The 22264-nt window shown below is 42.7% G+C and overlaps 1 non-coding gene across 1 annotated transcript; it reads left to right on the forward strand.

Annotated features, from left to right (window-relative positions):
• Positions 1-13795: 13795 nt before the first annotated feature.
• Trnap-agg lies at positions 13796-13868 on the forward strand. The gene has a single exon. It is a non-coding gene; the product is annotated as a tRNA-Pro (tRNA).
• Positions 13869-22264: the final 8396 nt, after the last annotated feature.

The following is a 22264-nucleotide window of genomic DNA, read 5'->3' on the forward strand; positions in this document are numbered from 1 at the left end:
TCTAGGCGACTGATGACCTCAGAAGTTAAGTCGCATAGTGCTCAGAGCCATTTGAACCATTTGAACCATCTCTCGGCAAACATATTTACCCATTACACATAACGCCGCTACATCGAAGATATCCTTTTCAGTTGGGCATAGCTCATGAATTTTTCTATCAGTCACTCAGTGCACTGATTAACAGTCCATTGCAATCAGAGCGGGAATATTAGCCTCTGAGTATGGCCCACCAATTTTAGCCATATGAATTTTAACCAATACTATCACTTCTCCAACACGAACGCGAGAAAACTCCTCTTTATACGAGGGCGTCACACCCGTCTCTGACAGTATTCTAGCAGTAGTGGAAACCACAAGATCCACAGGGAGATCACAGCAGAGGGTTCGAAACGTCAATCCTTTTAGTAGAAATATGATGCGGCATAATAACCCAGAAGATTTTAACTATAGTCCATTGCAATGTTCATCATTGTGTCAACAAATTACTATGGTTAACTGGCCAGTGCATCAGCTGATGATTGTTATCATACGGGAGCAGCGATTTTGTTTGTAAGTTAGCACAGTAGATCGTAGCTTGCTTGTTGAAGACGAGAAAACTACTAAAATAGAGGATGCCACATGCAGATATCTCTCAATATTGCTACGAAAAGTGACTGTCAGTAATTTAATGAGGCCTTCTCACAATTGATTGGAGAGAAAACAGTTATAATATCTCGACGGGTTCAGTAAATATATCTGAGACGAACAGCTTAGCTCAGTCACACTCTACACAAAATATAATGTTATGTTGAACTACAACACATCATCTAGACTGATGGTCCACAATGACGTCTGAATGTATTTTCATTACACAGTGCCACAGTCCTTCGATGGAAGGAATCAATAATAATGCTGAGAAAACTAGTAAGAAACATATTTAAAACTTGTTAACCTTTCTGAGCACTTCTGATGTTCATCATTTACCATGCATAACAATAAACTATCTGAATTTTAAGTCCACGTCACGCGTTACGCCACTGTTTTCGACGGAGGGCTGTGTGTTAAGCATTACGTTCCTCTGCACTTTGCCCTCTGCCTTTTTCAACCAGCTTCCGCCGGTAGCTACCAACAGGGCGAACAAGCAGACCCGACCGCTGGCGATAGCCTGCAATGCAAAGCAAACACAGGCGAATGGCGGAACGGATAGGTCCGGGCGGACAAACATTCCTGCACTCTACGTATGATATGTTCGGCACAGACAGACCGGCGTGTATGCGGATAATCTAACAGAGGAGAAAGAGTCCACTGTTTGTTGTGTGCCCTCACTTCCTCCTACAATACGGTCTGCAGTGCTGCACGGAAGCAAAACCCACTTCGCCTCTGCTGCTCTAACTTGACGTCCCGATAGACCAAAATTCGGTATTGCACTCGGATTTGATGGTGGTCTTTCGTGGAAAATTAGAACCTTACAGTGCCTCCTCCCACTTTCTCAAACTCAACGAAAGTTCTCTTAGCTACGCCTGAGCTTCTCGATGAAGGGTTGTATCTCAAGTATTTAAAAGGTATTGATTTCGAGTATTATTGAATTCTCTATATAAAACTTACTTCTGATTGGTAGTTTTCCTTGGAAGGCCAAGATTTCGCAATTCGTTGTTGAGATAGTCGTGCTGTAACCTTTTCATGAACTTCTACATCATGGATAATTGAAAAATGTCTTTATTATTAGGAAATACAGCTTCATCGTTTACATCAAGTTTGTTACCTAAGGTATTATTGCATTGGTGTTTAATTTTGCCAATATCTTTGAAGTATAGAATGTGTATTCATTGGCGACTCCATGGAGTGCTGTGTGCACAACGACCATACATGTTAAATTAAAAGGAAGGTCAGCGTTGGGCGTAATATTGATATCAATATCAATAAAACATCAATATTACGGCCAACTCTGACCTTCCTTTTAATTTAGTATAGAATATGTTAAAATTGCAATATGAATTATAAGTGCTGCAATGTAGCAAAATTTTCGTACTTGTTTCGCTGAGATCATGTTCTCACTATATAACTAATTAATAGTCTTATATCCAATTAGATGTTCCGTGAGCTACAGAAATACCTTCTGATTCGACGTTACAAATTTTACCACATTGAGAAACGTATGTCTCGCTGTTGTCAGTCTCTATTTCACATACTCTCTTCTTCCGCCACTGTCAGTTTCTCGCTTTCCAAATAGCGAAACCTCTAGTGTCATTTAAAAATTCCTTTTCATCCACTGATTTAATTCTGCTATGGTACTCTTCCTTTACTTTCGATTATATTCATCTTATAACCTCTTTTCAAGACGTTATCAATTCCGTTCAACTTGTATTTCAGTTCCTATGTCGTCTGTGACAAGATAACAATGTGATCGGCAAATCTGAAAGTTTTGGTTTCTCCTTCCTGAATATCAAGTTACTTTTCAAATCTCATCTTTGTTTCCTTTACTGCTTGATCAGTGTGAAGATTGAATAATATCAAGGATAAGCAACGGCCTTGTGCTTTTCCTCCGCGAATATTGCTTCCCATTTATGTTCTACACCTCTTGCAACACTAGTCTTTCTGCAGAAATGGTAAACAACGTTCAGTGTATTTATCGCTGTTATATTGAAAGTTATAAAGAGCGTATTCCAAAAAAAAAAAAATGATACTGATAAAAGCATTATACAAATGTAGGTTCCTATAAATGTAGGTTAGTGTTTCTTTATGCCAGCTTCCAAAACGGGTCGTAGTGTCTGTTCCTCCTGCTGCCATGACAGATGGTTGATTAATATCGACGCTTTCAGAGCCTGTCATCATTCGTTTTGGTATTATTTCAGTCTTCTTAAAGTCTGACGAATCTCACTTCAAATTACAAGAGCTCATTCATGAATATCCCTATAATAATGGAAATATTTGCTAAAGATTTTGACAGACTACAAATTGGGAAGATCTGTGGTTCGATCCAGATTTGTGTTGTCATGCTTCGAGCCACGCGGACGTTCATGGCGTCTTAACGACGAAGGACGGAGGGCGATCAAACCTAGATAAACTTCTGACTTTACATAACGATGCACTGTTATAAAGTTCACTGTTTACAAAACACTTATATCTGCATATATGATAGTCGGTTTCTTACCTAAGGATACGAAAAAAAAGAGGTTTGAGAATTGTCATTTGAAAGCTTTATTTCGAGAAGTTCATCGAGAAATTTCGTAGTCAAGATTAAAACAGAAAAGAGAAAAGGAGAAAGTAGATGAATGAAACCTGATACCTTGGATGTAAACTAAGCCTTACGGACGAAGCAAGGAGGACATAAAAGGCAGACTAGCTCATACAGAGAGAACATTCCTGCCCATATGGAGTCTACTGGTATCAAACATAGACCTTAATGGTAGTAAAAATGTTTTCTGACAGTGTACGTTTCCGAACACAGCAATGTATCAGAGTCAGTGATGGACTGTGGAAAGGCAGGAATAGAAGAGAACTGAAGCGTTCGAGAGGAGGTACTACAAAAGAATGTTGAAATTTAGGTGGGCTAGGAAGAAATGAGGAGGTCCTCCGCAGATTCAACTAAAAAAAGAATGTGTGGAAAACAACGACAAGAAGAATGAACAGAAAGGTAATACTTGTAATGAGACTCCGGAGAATAACTTCACTGGAAGTTTTAACAGATAATTCAAAATGTAGGGTTGAAATGGTACTGTGAGATGAAGAGAATTAGTGATGATTCGCATCAACCAGACACGATACTGATAACTGAAAATTAAAGTCAAGTTTAGTGGAAGCTGAGCTGCTTCTACTAGCTGACCAGTACTCGCAACATTTCCGTTAAACGAGCTGCTCGCAATACATGGCCAATTGCGCGATTTATTACAAGTAGATTAACATTAAAGACTGAAATTAGAACGCCATTAATACAAACAGCTGCACAATTTAGCATCTAGAAGCTATAATTGCCTGTGGCGAACTAGATCAATACGTAATTACACCAGCGCTGTAATTGAGCGCTGCTAAATAGATGACGCGCGAGCCACTCTAAACGTGGAAATGGAAGCGGCCCACATCAGAGACAGCGTCCACGCAGCCGGTCGGCCGCGACGTATCGCGCGCGATGGAAATTTGAGATAAAATCCTGGCTCGGAGCCACGAAACTAATAACCCAACTCGTAGCCACGGGACTTAATGGCCTCGTGTCCGGCGCTCATGTTTATTCACGGCTCCTGCCGGCGTTGTGGCCGCGGCCACAACCCCACGCTGCCACCCTCACCCCCTACCCCCCTCCCTCCAGCCCCAGCCGACGCCGCCTCACAAATAAGCCTCCTACGTGTGGAAAATGCAAACCGCCACCCCTCCGCCGCACTGTCCACGTCATAATTGGCTTAGCACCGTATGGGGCCGGGCCTGCGATGTTTTCCTAGACCATTGCTCATCAGCTAACTAGGTTTTTCGGCACGCGGGCCACCCTCTCCGAACCTCCGAATTTTCCGGGGCGCATCTGGCTGGTTTTCTCCTCCGGCCCCTCGCAGCGCGAGCGGAAGAAGACAGTTCGCCCGCGTCCTCTCCCAGACGGGACGGGCCGCGCTGCACTTTAAAAAGAAATTAGCCCTCGATCGCGGCTGCAGGACACGTACCAATAACAGGAGAGCACGTGAGCGGCAACAAGAAATGGGGCCGCCGGAGTCCGCCCCCGTCTTCCGCCCCCCACCCCGTAGGCCCGATCTAATTTAATAAGGCATAAAACTGCCGGGTTCGCCTCTCGCCTCCCACCGCCGCCCCCAGCCGATGTTCGACGTCCAGACACCCGCTGTCTCAGGTGGTTAATTGGCGCCGCCTCGACCTGGGCGATGCGACAGAACGGTAGCAGCAAAGAGGGGTGGGGAAAGGAGGAAAGAGGGGAGGGCGACGGACCAGAGAAGACCAGAATGTGGAAGGACAGATCAGTGGAGATGGAGAAGAATCGAGCTGCAGTGGCTATGTAGGTAAGAAACCAGGAATGCTACGAAATCGACTGCACGGGTTCTCGTGTAGTAGTTGAGATGATCAGTGTGGAAAGTATGCACTCACATCATGTTAAAGCGCAGATTACATTGTAACTGGAAACACTACGTTTCAGTTTAGTGAAAGGCACTACACACTTGAGGCAGGAATTCTATTAATGAACTGAGACGAAAACTCAGATCACAGGGTACGTGAGACGTGGCGGCTGGCACCAGGGTGTTTGACTTAATCGATGATATCGATATTCGACGGACCAGAGAAGACCAGAATGTGGAAGGACAGATCAGTGGAGATGGAGAAGAATCGAGCAGCAGTGGCTATGTAGGTATGAAACCAGGAATGCTACGAAATCGACTGCACGGGTCCTCGTGTAGCAGTTGAGATGATCAGTGTGGAAAGTATGCACTCACATCATGTTAAAGCGCAGATTACATTGTAACTGGAAACACTACGTTTCAGTTTAGTGAAAGGCACTACACACTTGAGGCAGGAATTCTATTAATAAACTGAGACGAAAACTCAGATCACAGGGTACGTGAGACGTGGCGGCTGGCACCAGGGTGTTTGACTTGTATCGCTGATATCGATATTCGGCTGTCCTGCTGTCCTTGACTGCTCCCCCAGCGGGTTTTCCGGGTGAACGTGTGACGAGTGAGTCCCCGGTCGGCGTTCAACGAGCCAACATGTGTTGAAAACAAGCCCCCGTCGCTAACCGTGGTGCGTGGGCCTCGCCGTGCTCGCCGCCCTTGTCTTTTGGCGCGCGCCGGGTGTACGGTGCCGATCACTGGGCGCCTTGACGTGCAAAATTGTGGTGGGTTCGTCGTCTCACGCTGAACAGCTTCACAGCTCGTAATTTGCAAGCTGCAAGTTACATATGACTTTTATTCTGTGTTTGACTAAGAAGATTGTTGAAACTTATCGTGGCATGTGTAGCTGCCGGAGGTTGTTCTGAATTCGGTTCCACAGCGACTAGTTTAAGGAGGAGGATGTACCTCGTTCCCGTTTTGATCATCCGTGGAGTGTGTGTTTTAACTGGTTTTCATGCCAATTTTATCTTGTTTCAGGACATATTGTCCACTTTGGGATTGGCTGCGGTTGTGTACGTGCCCGGCAGCCGTAGAGTTAGTGGTTTATTCATTTGTCACGGCAGAATTTGGTATGTTTATTTAATGTTGGAAGTGCCTTAAGGTAATTGGAAGTGATCTCTAGGTTTCCTGCTGATTTACTGGGAGACGGGTAATGTTAGGGTATTGCTCCTTAAGAATTTCGTGGCGTGCTTATTATAGTATATTCCAATGCGGCTGTGATTTGACCTTGTTTTCATTGCAATCTGTTTGTGTTGTAGGCCATTTGTTAAGATTGCTCGTTCCCAGTCGTCACGCAACACTGCTGTGGGCCTTAACGCTGTTCTCTTAAGTGCAATTTGGGAATCATTCTGAATCATTATGTCCGTCAGTTAAGAGAGGCCACCTTGTTAACATTGGCGTTTCAGTAAGTCATTTTATTGGTTGAGTTATTACTAGCCCTTCTTATGTAACACTTACGTTAATTATTCGTGTATCTTTAATGAACGTGTAAATTGTTATCATTCCTGTGTGCAAGTTTCGCGACCTTGGTTGGCCCATTTTGTATTTTTAGTATAAGCATCTTTCACTGTGGACCTTTATGTAGGCAGTTCACTTTTATTGAGCTTTAAGATCTCTTTGTTCTTTATGGAGTTGTGGTATTACGTGGCTGTGTAACCTTTTGGTTGCGGACGCAAAATAATATCATTCTTATTCTTGTTTATGTAATTCAATCAAATTGAAGATTTGTATATTGCATCAATAAGAGGGAAAGGGTCGGCACTGAAGTTTATAACAAAGTCTCTTTTGAGTCAAATTAAAATTGTAAAACAATCACAAGCTTGTCCATCACCAGTGATCTCGGGCTTCCAATTTCTCTTAATTAAATGTGGTGAGATTGTAGTTTTGATTTTCTATAGAACTGGGCAGTACCATGGTCCAGTACGCTCACAGACACATTCAACAAATCAGGCGCGTACCAACATGCATGCAATTCTTGACAGTCAGTATACGTAAGGAAATCATCCAGAAACATTATAACAAGATATTTACATCACCTCAGAGCCCTAACGGGTAATCGCACCGAAAGGATATTTAATGACAACCTAATACCCCATAACGTCAACCGTGCCAAAATACAAACAGTTCTGTTGGGGAAACATCCGCTGCTAAGCATCGTAATAGAAATACGAGGAGTATACCGAAACTAGAGTCAGATCGGCTGCGAAATGGAAACCGCAGTGAAAATGAGAAGTGTTTTATTTTCAGTAATTAGCCACACTTTCCAGAAACGTCTCTACACAGTCGCCGCTCCGTTGAGACACTTGTCGCAGCGTTGTACCAACTTTCCAATAACCTCGTCACAGAAGGCAGCAGCCTACACTTCTCGACGTTTCTCTACTCTGATCTGCAGTTCGCTGTCTGTGCCGAAACGTTGACTTCATAGACAGCGGTTCATCTCAGCAGAGATGAAAATTACAGTGAGCGAATCCGGACTGTCTAGAGGGCGATCAAACAGTTCCAATCGAAAACGCTGCAGGGGTGTCCTCATTCCCCCTGCAGATAGCGGCCGAGAACTGTCATTAAGAAGGGAATACATGAAATTTATGTCGTCTGTGCTGCATCAGATCAAGCGAAACCTGTCACGGGCAGTGATACTTGACGGGAGACACTGTTTTCTAGGCAACTTTTCGTGCTCACTGTGCGCTCAAAAGTGAAACGACAGACATTACGCGATAAGTAGGTATACCAGAGACACTGTCCAACACACCTATATAATGGTTTATCGGATTTTCACTGTGGTTTCCGTTTTGCAACCGATAGGATCTTACCTTCGGAATACGTATAAGTCACCGTACCGTTTGTAAAGCATTTATTTTTAACTTCACGAACGGTTTCGAGCTAACAAATGCCCACTGTCTAGTGCAATAATAGGAAACAACAAATAATCTGTACATATGATTGTATTGTTTATCTTGTAAGTAGGCTGTTTAGGTTTTTATGTTGGTAACGCCACGTAGCGCTATGCATGAAAATCACTGACTGTGCTGTGTGCAGTCTGTGGCTGATTAGCATTGTTGGAATATTCGCTATTGTAGTGTTGGGCAGTTGGATGTGAGCAGCGCGTAGAGTTGCGCAGTTGGAGGTGAGCCGCCAGCAGTGGTGGATGTGGGGAGAGAGATGGCAGAATTTTAAGAGCGGACGATCTGGGCGTTTGTCCGCCAGAAAGAGTAAATTTGTAATACTGGATGTAATGACTTTTGAACATTATTAAGGTAAGTACATTGTTTGTTCTTTATAAAAATCATTCATTTGCTAACTATGCCTATCAGTAGTTAGTGCTTCAGTATTTAGAATCTTTTATTTAGCTGGCAGTATTGGCGTTCGCTGTATTGCAGTAGTTCAACGAAGATTTTTGTGAGGTAAGTGATTCATGAAAGGTATAGGTTATTGTTAGTCAAGGCCATTCTTTTGTAGGGATTATTGAAAGTAAGATATCGTTGCGCTAAAAATATTGTGTGTCAGTTTAGTGTTGATCAGAACAAGTAAAGAGAGAAATGTCTGAGTACGTTCAGTTTTGCTCAGCTGTTTGAAAATCAAATAACGTAGAGGTTTACCAGCACAGTAATTAATTAATTTTTCAAAGGGGATCTTTCAGTCTATCTGGGATGCCTATCAGGTAGGACTAATTGAGGAGATAGAGACGAACCAACGAAGAGCGGCGCGTTTCGTCACGGGATCGTTTAGCTGGCGAGAGAGTGTTACGGAGATGCTGAACAAACTCCACTGGCGGACGTTACAAGAGAGGTGTTGTGCATCACGGAGATATTTACTATTGAAATTTCTGGACAGAACTTTTCAGGAGTCAGACAACATATTACTTCCCCCCACATACGTCACGCGTATTGACCACGAGGGGAAAATTCGGGAAATTAGAGCCAACACAGAGGCTTACGGTCAATCATTCTTCCCTCGCACTACGAGTATTCGCGAGTGGAACAGGGTTGGAAGAAAATCATATAGTGGTACCGAAAGTAGCCTTCACCACACACCATTAGGTGGCTTGCGAAGTATGATGTAGATGTAGATATGGTGGCGTAAACTACGTTTGAGAAAGTGTTTGTCTACTACGGTTCAATGGTATGCCGTAAATAATCCCCTTGCGACATCGTTGTGCTGTAGCTCCGAAAATTCTCTAGTTCTCGTACAGATGCCTCATTTCACATTTCAGAAGGGAAGCACTAACACTGGAACACCAGTACTGTGGATCAATACGTTCAGGCTGCTGCTCCACTTTATTCACAAAAAGTCACTGTCGCACAGTCTATGCACAATGCATTATTAGGCCCATTTGCACTGAGGGACCCGTCGCAGTAGACTCAAATGAATTACAGACATTGGCTGTAAGTGGACACTGACAGAAACGAATGGGGAAGTGGAATATTTGGGCTTGATTGGGATTCGAGCCCGGGGCTGCTGGTTACTAGGTATATGCTTTGACCACTAGGTCAGCAAGACATAGTCGACATCGTAACTGCACGGACTATCTTACCACGACCCTCGTCAGACACAAATTCTCAACTTATGCACCCACTACTGATGTAATGCCCTCAGACATGTACGAAAGAACAGACACCACATTAAGGCGAGACGGCTAATGATCTCTTCACTGCCGATGTGCACCAGCTCCAGGTCTTACGGGAATCGGGAAACTTCCGCGAGCAATGCAAGCGGTACTACATTAGTAGAATGTGGATAATTTTAGAATGTTGGTCGGGCGGGAGGCGTGCTAGGGCAGTCCGGGCAGTTATAGCGGCCACTGTGCCCGGATGGCTTAGAAACCAGGGCATCTGCTTTGTAAGTAGGAGACCCGGGTTCGAATTCCAGTACGGCAGAAATTTTCAGTTTTTCCCATTGATTTCAATCGATACCCACATGAAATCAGTGTCTGTAATTCCTTCGTGTCTTACATTGTAATGGATGCTGGCATTCTGTTATGAAAGTACATGAACGACACCGTCGAATGCTTTGAAACTACTGGTTCATACAGAAAATGGAGCATGTCCACACTGTACTGCAGTCGTCATTATTTTTCTTCACGCGACATTCCGACATCGAATCGTCGCCCTTGACACCTCAGCAGTGGCTGGAGGTGGTGTGGAGTTTCTTGAAAGACGTTTCTGCAACTTTCCAAGACCTCCGTACTGCCATTTCTAGGGTGAGTCGTGCATCCGAATATGACGTTCTTGTGAAAGTCATCACGGAATTCAGTTCAAAGCTCTACATTGTAGCAGAGGTTGAAAGTACCACTTCAATTGTAAATTTCTTTATTTTCACACGACCGACTTTGGACTGTTATGATGCCATGTCGTAGCTGTGCTGTGGTCCCCGTGTGCCGCGTGTACCAGGCGTGGTGTGCTGCTATGAGCGCAGAACAGGGAGTCTCCCTGAAATTTACAACTGAAATGGTATTTTCAACCTCTGCTAAAATGCTCAGTTGCAGATGTTCTTCCAACAGAATTATTTGCTCTACACTGTAACTACTGGGGATGGAAACCACTTTGAAAACCTTTTGTATTAAATTTCAGGTTTCTGCTACAGTATATTATGATAAACAGAATTTATCATAACTTGTTACGTCGTAGTAGTATCTAACATATATTTGGTGCCATCCTGTGAGCATAAAATGAAACAGACGGGAACTGTCATTTACAAAATTCTAACAGCGGTGGGGCTAGTACTGTAAAAAAAGAGTAAGGAATAATTCGCATGGCGATAACTAATAATAAAACAGGGAAAACGAACAGAATGGACACCCTAGGGTAAGTAATGTCAGTCAAGTGGCACGTGGATGCGATGAAAAATTGCCGAAGTTGAATATGAGATTGCGTGTGTGTGTGTGTGTGTGTGTGATTCTCTATCATGCCAACTTCGAAGTTATCTGTTGTGCATACGATTCCTTATACTGTTTTTTGTCTGATTTAACCCGGTTTTATTTATAGATATTACTGGTTCTGATTTGACTAGCTAACACAGTTCAAATTGTTTACGCAGCAGTTATTCGTTGCAGGTGGTCCTGTTTTTGTCTGTCGAGCTTGAACATTACATGTGTTGGTTGTGTAATGTATTTCGTACTCAGCATTAATGTAAGTTCAATTTACTACCTGCGTTGTTGTTAAGTTTTATTTGGTTCAAAATGGCTCTGAGCACTATGGGACTTAACATCTATGGTCATCAGTCCCCTAGAACTTAGAACTACTTAAACCTAACTAACCTAAGGACAGCACACAACACCCAGCCATCACGAGGCAGAGAAAATCCCTGACCCCTCCGGGAATCGAACCCGGGAACCCGGGCGAGTTTTATTTGGTTCAAATGGCTCTGAGCACTATGGGACTTAACATCTGAGGTCATCAGTCCCCTATAACGTAGAAATACTTAAGCCGAACTAACCTAAGGACATCACACACATCCATGCCCGAGGCAGGATTCGAACCTGCGACCGTAGCGGTCACGCAGTTCCAGACTGTAGCGTCTAGAACCGCTCGGCCACCTCGGCCGGCGCTAAGTTTTATTTATTACTTCTTTTGTTGAACTAGCCTGAGTTACCGCAACTTAAAACGAAGCCTTGCATATCTGCATATGCTTTCTTGGTTGATATTTGCAGCCTAGCTGACACCATGGTTTTCCTAATCTCGGGCTCTTTAACGAGGCAGCCTCTACTTACTTTTGATGGCCTATTGGTATGTGGGGTGCTTACAGATGTTAACTGATTTATCCACCAAAAGTTTATTGCACCTGCTGTATTATTCTGGAACTTTTGTTACATGAAATGTTTTTATGTCTGTTCTAGTAGCACATGAATTCACATTGTGCTGTAGTGAATTTATTTTAATACAGAACCATCCGAGAGAGATCAGCTCTACATAGGTTTATAATTTGAAATCTCAAATTAACACTGCTCAAATTTGAAACACTAAATTCTTATTGCTCATTTTCTTGGACTGCATTCATTTGAGTTTGTCAACTTCCACATTGAGAAATAATATTCACCTAACAGCATGCACTATTTCTTAAATAAAATCATTTTGTCTTTTGTAGGCGAGGTGTTACTTTCTTATGTCTTGCACCTTAATCACTCCAGCCTTCTGTTATCACAAAGACTATGAAAGTCAAACCGGTTTCAAATGGACGAGATAGGGGATATGCAAATGATTAGCCCTTGAGTGCCTACACACACTGTGGGTACTAGTAAGACCATCTGCATTCCGCAGACAGCGTAATACAGCACAGCGGATTTCGTTTTCAGAAATCGGATACGAAAGTCTTTGTTTGTGAGAAGATGTTACAGCTCGTGTAGCAAGGGGAATATGAAGTACACCAGCGCCAAGACAGCGACAGTACCTTCACTGTGCAATAACGATGGCAATGTTACCGTTGGCAATGTTACCGTTGGCAATGCTACTAAAGCAGAGTTAAAAAGTAACGTTTTTCCGAAGTTTCTTCACCGAAGAAGACGAGGTAAGTGTTCCGGAATTTGAATCGAGGACAGCTGCCAACATTAATAACCTGGAAGTAGGTATCCACTGTGTAGCAAAACAGCTTAAACCAATAAGTCCTCCTCTCCAGATTGCATACACACTAGATTTCTTTCACAGTATGCTGATATATACAGTTGTGTACTTAACAATCATAAACAACCGCTCGCTCGGCTAAAGATTCGTACCTAAGGATTACAAAGTTGCACAGTTCACACCAATACTCAAGAAAGGAAGTAGGAGTAATCCGAGAAATTACAGGCCCATTACCAGTGATGTCGATTTGCCGTAAAGTTTTGAACCATGTACTGTGTTCAGATATTATGAATCACCTCAAGGAATTCGGGAGGACGACGGTTCAAATCCGTCACCGGTCATCCTGATTTAGGTTTTCCGTGATATCTGCAAATCGCTTAAGGCAAATGTCGCATAGGTCCTTGGAAAGGACACGGCCGCTTTCCTTGTGCGTCGTTCCCTAACCCGAGCTTGTGTCCCCTCTCTAATTATCCCCCCCCCCCCCCCCGCCCCGTTAACGGGACTTTAAACACTAATCTCCTATGTCTCCTCCACCACCTCGAGGAAAACAATGTGTTGACAAAAAAATGGTTCAAATGGTTCTGAGCACTATGGGACTTAACTTCTGGGGTCATCAGTCCCCTAGAACTTAGAACTACTTAAACCTAACCAACCCAAGGACATCACACACATCCATGCCCGAGACAGGATTCGAACCTGCGACCGTAGCGGTCGCGCGGTTCCAGACTGAAGCGCCTAGAATCACTCGGCCACTCCAGGCGGCCAATCTATTGACACATTGTTTTTCTGAAACGCAGCTAGCTCTTTTTATTCTCGCGAAGTAACGAGTGCAATCGACAGGGGATATCTAACTGATTCCATATTTTTAGATTTGCAAAAGATTTTTGATATGGTTCCTCCCAAGCAGCTTATAATCAAATTATACTACTAGATTCGTGATTTCCTGTTAGAAAGGCCACAGTTCGTAGTAATTTACGGGAAGTCATCGAGTGAGCCATATCTGTGTTTCCCCAAGGAACTGTCTTAGGAATTTTGCTATTCGCCATCTTTATGGACGATATAGGAGACAAAATGAGCAGCCCTCTTACATTGTAAGGAGATCAGTGTTGAAGTTTGTGTTGGCGAGGGCACTCAGGTAGTTCGTGCAGCAATGTTGACCATTGTGCTGTGGTAGTGTAATGATAAGCACTTCTGCCTAGGAAGCAAGAAGACCCGGGTTCGAGTCTCGGCCGCAGCACAAATTTTAATTCGTTTCGTCAGCTTCGATCAGCATCTCACTCTGTTCGCCCACGGAACCCTAAAACCCGTAGACACAGGCACCCCGGTAGATGATGGGTTGCTTGACTTCCTGAAGGCATTCGATACAGTTCCGAACTGTCGCCTGGTGACCAAAGTACGAACGTATGGAATAGCAAACAGGCTGTGCGATTCTTAAATCAAATCTAGCAAGTAGAAAAGAGCTTGTCATTCTCAACGGAGAGTAGTCTTCAGATGTAAGAGTAACTTCGGGTGTGCCCCGAGGGGAGAATTATGGAACCACTACTTATCCAATTTTATGTAGATGACCAAGTTGATAACGTCTGAAAGCCCATGAGGCATTTCGTGTGTGATGCTGTTGTACACAGGGAAGTCCCGACGCTAGAAAATTGTAGCGTAATGCAGGAAGACCTGTAGAAGGTCGATGCTTGGTGCGGGGAATAACAATTAACCATCAACACCAAGAAATGTATCGTATTTTGAATACAAAACCCCTTTATTCTGTAATTACAAAATTTCAGATCAATCACTGCAAGCAGTTACCCCCATAAAAACCTAGTAACATGCGTAAGGAGCGATTTGAAGAGGAACAATCACATAATATTAATCGCGAGAAAGGCAGATGTCAGACAGATTGATTGGAAGAATCCATTACTAGAATATTGCAAATCAGTAAGGTATCCCAACCATACAGGACTGACAGAGGAAATAGAGAATATCCAAAGAAGAGCACCACTTTTCGTTACAGGTTGATTTAATAAGCGCTGAAGTCACGGAAGTGCTCAGCCAACACTAATGGCAAATGTTGTAATAGATACGTTCCCTATCACAGTGAGGTTGACCATCGAATTTCAGAGAGCTTACGTTCCTAGAAGAGTCCACCAATATACTGCTTTCAACTACTTATCTCTCACTAAAAGACTATCAAGATAAAAGGGATTCGAGGCCACACAGAGGTTTACTAGCAATAGTTCTTACCATAAACCATACGTGAATGGAACAGGAAAAGGGGGAACAAAAGGCGCATGTGCCACTGGTACGCCACGTATTCCCCCCTCCCGCTCCCCCCCCCCCCCCCCCCAACCACACACACACATACTTTTAGAGCATAGATGTCATCATCTGCGTCGCGAAAGCTTCAAAAGTTCGTCTAAAACTATTACGCAGATATTAGATCAATACTCATTTTTTGTGTGCATTGAGCCAATTAGAATTCTTGAATTGTTAGAAACCGTTCAGTACCCAAGATCTCCCAAAAAATTTCTTTAATGAGGACAACCGGTTTCAAAAGACTTTGCTGTCATCTTCAGGTCTTAAACTTTTTTGTTGTAAAACATATTCCCTGAACGCTGAACCTCATGCACAAGATGTCAAGTGGGTAAAACAGCACATTATAAAATATTAAAAAAACCTAAAACGCCTTGTGCAAAAGGCCATACTCATATACATATTGCTCACAGATGCTTGTTACATCATACAATTACATTCTGTACCGTGTTTGTATAATGTAAAAAGCACCATTGAGCAATATATATATGCACTTAGCTTTTGCACAAGGTGCTTTATGTTTTTAAATATTTTTTCTATGGCAAACCGTTTATTATGTGTAAAACTTCACATTCACTACTACTGCTTTTGATTAAAAAACAAAAATAAAAAAAAACACCTGGTATGTTAACTACAATAATCTCTTCCGGAAAGTTACCTCACATTTATGTACTTGCATTATCTCGTGGAAACACTCATTCGCAAATAATTACAAATATCTGACCTCGTCAGCATGTAATAATTCTAATGATCACCCAGTAGTTATGATTTATAAGGACGTTTTTCAGTTCACAAATGTGTACATGTTTTCCTGAAGTATTTACCTACTGTATCTGCACGCAACAAGCAGGTACATACGGGCTGTATAGTCAGTCAGATTGTATCGGATGAGAATTTTATTGATATCCGTATTTACGAGGTTCCAAGGGAACATCGTTTTTCATTCGCTAGCTGATTGCTAATTGTCGGGCATCAATCAAATGAACAAGCGTGCCGCTGGGTTTGCCAAAACCGCGCCTTCACACTGCGCACGAAAGCGTTTCAATGTTGCAACAATATTTTAAAACATGGGATAATTAGAAGAGGCGTAACGCGTCTGCTATGGGGGTTTAATTGCACACCTGTTGACTGATGTCGGGTTCAACCTCAATTAGCGGCATTAAACGTAACGAATACGAGCGGCCTGTTCATATCGGATCCCGAATGTCAGCAAACAGGAGGGATGTTCGTGACGTGGGGCTGAAATGCACCGACCAGCGCTGAGTACTGTAGCGTGTTTCACTAATTAGGTCCGCTGTAGACCGACAAATCGCCCGAGTGGGAAAGCGCAGGTTGCAGCTCCGCCGAGTGGGAAAGCTCAGGTTGCAGCTCATCCGCGTAGGCACCGAGAGATGTTTTCTCTGTTTAGTTGGTGCATCCAGAAAATTATGTCGCAAAAAGTAATTCAAGGATAGAAACCAGACATTTTCATATTGGCATTACTACCAGAACTGCTGCGCCTTCTATAAAAGGAAGCTATTCCACACATCACTACGTTTGAGAAAAACCAAGATTTCACCAAAAAATCTTTTGTTGAAAAAGTCTAATTATTTATTGTAGCTTCCAGAGAATTAAAAATACATGAAACTAATAAAAAATTTAATTTTTCTTATTCCTCCAACAAAAAATCATTTTATTTAAGTTCATTTGAGTTATAAATAGATAATTTCAAATAATATTCTTGAAATTTTTTCAAAATACAAATAAGACATAGCGTGCCAGTTTATTCGAGCATGCTCACTGGAATATGGGCTGTCTGCTTGAGTGAAACCATCATAAAAATAATTTTTAGCTGATGGGATAAACTATTTCGTGGACTGTAGATCTTATAGTTTCCTTCAGGAACTAATGTTAAATATTGAACCATCTGATTATTAAAATAGGAAGATATAACCACACGATCCTTTTAAGTTGTCTTGAACAATTCCATTTTTCTCTATTCTGAAGGTTGTGATGTGATACTTCCGTAAGTTACCTGTTCTTTTAAAATACTTTTCCATTTTCTTCTTAAATCTAGCTATAGCATTTACTTGCATTCCACACATATTGATCTTCATGCTTTCCAATGTTTGAATTTTCTAACATCCATTAATACATTAACAAATTACCTCAGAGTCATGTCATAAGCTATGATTATGTTGAACTGAAGCACGTTACATTGAGTGTCCCTTTTGGATGACAAAATTAGTAAAAGTACCTTAAAAATTTTTTTGGCACTGATGATGCATCCAGGAATCCTGAAATGTAGGATAACTGATCTGATGTTCGGATTCTTACTATTAAAACGTATGGTTTGGTATAAATGGCTGTAGAATTCAGATTTCAGCTCCTGAAGACCGAATGCATTATCTGTCCAGATTTTAAATATTTGTACTCAACGCCGTAAATAATTTCCACTGTACAGATATTTTATGTACTTCAAATGAAGCACGAAACATAAGTATTAGAGGTGAATATAGGTACAAAGTTTCAATGGAAAGCTACGCTGGGTATAGCGATATTACACAAATTGGAGGATAATGATCACATAAGTACTATTACCGAAAAGTGTGATACTCGGTGTAAAATATACGGAGTTAAAACTTGTGTACCTTTGTGGATTGACCTCATGTTGTAAGTAGATTTCCATTATCGGTACGCCTGCTGTATAAAATGGAATCAAAGAGCGTCGGTCTGTATTTTTCAGCCTGTGTCATGGGACCTGATACATACGGTAATATATAAATTAGTGCTAAGAGTTGGATTACGCAGTACACAGCTGTCTCAGCATATTCTATAAAAGGCGATGGATTTCTTTTAGGATTTGACCATCATCGGAGACAAAAATTATCTCAGCCATGCATTTGCGTATTTGGTATAACAGTTAACAAATGTACATCTGTTAATTGTCACTCCAGTTAATCAAATGCGAAACTGAGATGTTTTTTGGCCCACTTAGGGTCTGATCCTAGATAAATCTGTCATCGCTGATAACACATACTGATACAGCTGCGTTTAGTATAATGCTGTTCCTAACATTCAACAAAGATGTACAGCACCACCTCCATATAATACATGTTGCGATATCCGTTTATTAACAAGGAATCAACGCGAAGAATAGCAGACTCAGTTGCGCTGCTGCAGGTTCGTAAAACAGTTTGTCGCGGCTCGCCTACAAGGATCAGCAAGTCGGGCATAGAGGATTTGGATAACAAGTTGTAAATATGTGTTCAGTGACAATATATACCGCTTATCGCACAAAACTAATCTGGAACCACCGTATCAAATCGACACAGAAAGCTCCATTTTTAAAACATATTGTCTGTTACGAATGAAAAAAGGTATAAACATGTTTTCTTTCCTCTGAGCTGTATTTGTTGGGCTACCCTTTCGGAGAAAAAACGTGAAAATATCTGCCGAAATACAAGAGACAAACAAGTTCAGAAGATGAATTACATTTTGAATTTCTGTCATGTAGAGAAAAGAAAACTCTTACAGAGTCGTATCCTGACCCCTTCAGGATATCACAGTGTTTCAGTAACAACATCCATTTCTTACCCTGCCAGGATGCACGCATTCTCTGAATTGTCAGCCACTGCGAGCTGAGTCCCTGCTTTCCTGTAGCGACTCGTATCTTACCTGAAAAAAAGGAAAAAAGAAAAACAATGTAGTAATCACAGCAAAAGCAGTTAATTTGCTGCATAGCGCAAGACATCTTTTATCCAGTTAACAGAAGTAGAAGCGAACAAGGAGGAAAGGAAAGGCACCAGAAGGCGTCTGGACGATAGTACGAAACAAGTAAAGTCGGGTAAACAGATAACTTGACACCGATTTATGTAATTGCTTTCTGCACTTGGCCAATTACTTAAAGTTGCGGCGCGGAGAAATAGGTGCACGGAGGGAGGCTATTACTGCGAGACGCGGGGCATTCGGCTAGGGCGGCGCGGCTGCGCGGCAGTCCGGCGATCACGCAATCGGCTAAATAATGCCTTGGGAAGCGAGCAGCTGCCGCGCCGTTTACACAGCACAGTAATTGCCCGTGGCTCGCAGATTGAATTCTGGCCCGCGATGCGACCGTGGCGCCGCGGTGTTTGGAACGTACGTGTTTCGCGGTAGGCCTAACTGGCGTCGTCCGCGTGCGCGAACAACTTTAGCAGCCTGCAGTGATATTGCTCCGTATCTAAAGGGGTGGCACCAAGTTTGCTCATACATTCCGGCTGAGATTGAGGTCGACAGTTAAACTTCCTGATGACGTGAGCGTCATTAGCTAGAGTGACCTGGCGCAGCTAAGCACAAAAGCAGCAGTGATGTTGGAGAATGGAGGAATAAACATCTCGATTTTTAGCAACAACGTATGGTGCCTGTGTAGTGAAGAGTTTTTCATGAATTTTAGAGTGCAACACTCGCTGGTAAACTAGTGCCACACAAACGTTATCGATCCTTTTTTCTGAGTCATCGGTCTTCTGACTGGTTTGATGGAGCCCGTCACGAGTTTCTGTCCTCGCCAACGTCTTCATCTCAGAGCAACAATTGCAGCCACTGTCGTCAATTATTTGATGAATGTATTCCAATCTCATTTTCCTTCTATAATTCTTTCCTCTACAGCTCCCTCTATTACACCTTAACAGATGTCCTACCTTCCCATCCCTAATTCTTGTCAGTGTTTCCCATATACCCCTTTCTTCGCCGCTTCTCCAGTGAACCCCCTCATTCTTTACCTTGTCGGTCCATCTGATTTTCAACATCCTCCTCTAGCAACACGTCTCAAATCCTTCGATTCTCTTCTTTTCGAATTTTCCTATGCTCTAACCGTACATTCTCAGAAATTTCTTCCTGAAATTAAGACATATATTTGATAGTAGTAGATTTCTCTCCGCCAGGAAATCCCTTTTTGCAGCGCTACCTTCCTTTTTATGTCCACCTTCCTGCGTCCGTCATTGGATATTTTGCTGCCTACGTAGCAGAATTCCTTAACTTGATCTTCTTCATGATCACCAACCTTGATATTAAGTTTCTCGCTGTTCTTATTCCTACCACTTCTCATTACTTACCGAGCGAGGTGGCGCAGTGGTTAGCACACTGGACTCGCATTCGGGAGGACGACGGTTCAATCCCGTCTCCGGCCATCCTGATTTAGGTTTTCCGTGATTTCCCTAAATCGCTTCAGGCAAATGCCGGGATGGTTCCTTTGAAAGGGCACGGCCGATTTCCTTCCCCATCCTTCCCTAACCCGAGCTTGCGCTCCGTCTCTAATGACCTCGTTGTCGACGGGACGTTAAACACTAATCTCCTCCTCCTCCTCCTCTTCTCATTACTTCCGCCTTTTTTTTATTTGTGTATTGAACCGGGGAGCTACAAACGACAAAAAGGCTTCGTCCCCTCCCCCCTAATGCCCAGTGATTGACAACTCTACCCCCCCTCCCCCTTCCTCAACAGGCTACAGCAGTCCACTCACATCACCGCCGCCCCACACCGTACCCAGGGTGATTGTGCTATTTGGCCGGTCCCCAGTGGACCCCCACCCCCTCCGGGAACGTCTCATACCAGACGAGTGTAACCCCAAATGTTTACGAGGTAAAATAATTATGGTGTACGCGTACGTGGAGACAGTGTTTGCGCAGCGAAGGTCGACATAGTGTAACTGAGGCGGAATAAGGGAAACCAGCCCGCATTCGCCGAGGCAGGTGGAAAACCACCTAAAAACCATCCACAGACTGGCCGGCACACCGGACCTCGACAACTAATCCTCCGCCGGGGACTAAGAATGGTTCAAATGGCTCTGAGCACTATGGGACTCAACTTCTGAGGTCATTAGTCCCCTAGAACTTAGAACTAGTTAAACCTAACTAACCTAAGGACATCACAAACATCCATGCCCGAGGCAGGATTCGAACCCGCGACCGTAGCGGTCTTGCGGTTCCAGACTGCAGCGCCTTTAACCGCACGGCCACTTCGGCCGGCCGCCGGGGACCAGCACGCCTTCCCGCTCGGGAAGCAGCGCGTTACACCACTCAGCTAGTCGGGCTGGCTTCTTTTATTTACTCTCAGGTCGTATTCTATCCCGATTACACTGTTCATTCCCTTCATCAAATCCAACAATTCACTGTGCTTTCACTGTCATCAGCGAACTCGAACTCTTGTACATTTATTTTACCTTCAGAATTGCTTCTTCGAAGAGTAGCGACGAAAGGCTATACACCTGTCTTACAACAATTTTAATCCGAATACTTCTCTCTTAGTCTTCCACTCTTCCTTTTCACTTTTGGTTCTTGCATATTTTATATACTACCCGTCTTTCCAATAGCTTGCCCTACTTTTATTAGTATTTCGAACGTCTTACACCTTTTGACATAGTTGAGCGCTATCTGTAGGCCCAAAATCCTATGAAAATGTCTTTACTTTTCTTTAATTCCGCTTCCATTATCAACCACAACGTCAGAATTGTCACTCTGGTGACTTTTCCTTCTCTGAAACCAAATTTATCCTCATCTAACACATCTAACAATTTTCTTTACCATTCTTCTGTAAATTATTGACAGCAACCAGGGTGCATGACCTGTTAAGTTGATTGTGCAACAGTTCTCATTTAATAATTCTAGGTTCACGCATTCTTAGGAATTCAGTGAATGTTGTTTTTTCGAAAGTCACAAGATATATCGACATACTCATACGTTCTACACACCAACGTGAATAGCCTTTACGTTCCCTCTTCCGTCAATGACATTAGAAATTCTCAAGGAATATTGTTAATCTCTTCGGCCTTATTCGATCTTAGGTTTTCCAAAGCTCTTTTAAATTCTAAAACCAATACTGGATCCTGCCATCTCCTCTATATTATTTCGTACAAAATTGAATTTTCCCCCAATTAATATAAGGTAATCTCAGTAATCGTTCTCCGACCGATTACGAAATATCTCATCGGATATAATGTTTGATACATCAAATAGTTTAATATTGTCCACTGGTTAACTTTCTTTTTACTGGAACTTGACTCAACCATTCTAATATATGATAGCCTTTTTCTGATTAGGAAGATATACACCAAAGATTCTGCATCCGAATACATAGTCCATTCACATTACTGTGGCCACCGCTTATGTTAGACGTCGACGTACAATAACCATTCACAGACGACACTAACAGTGGAGGGTATAAAGAGTGAAGAAAGCGTGAATGTCACGTACTGACAATACAAAACCAGCTGTGACAAAATTTCGTCCTATGTTTATTAAGGGCAGTAAATGGGCGTTAAAGATTGACAATCTGCCAACACTGTAATCACATGAACGGTAACTGCCTATGTCAGTAGAC

Source organism: Schistocerca americana, chromosome 4 (genome assembly GCF_021461395.2).
Source record: "Schistocerca americana isolate TAMUIC-IGC-003095 chromosome 4, iqSchAmer2.1, whole genome shotgun sequence".
Classification (NCBI taxonomy): domain Eukaryota; kingdom Metazoa; phylum Arthropoda; class Insecta; order Orthoptera; family Acrididae; genus Schistocerca; species Schistocerca americana.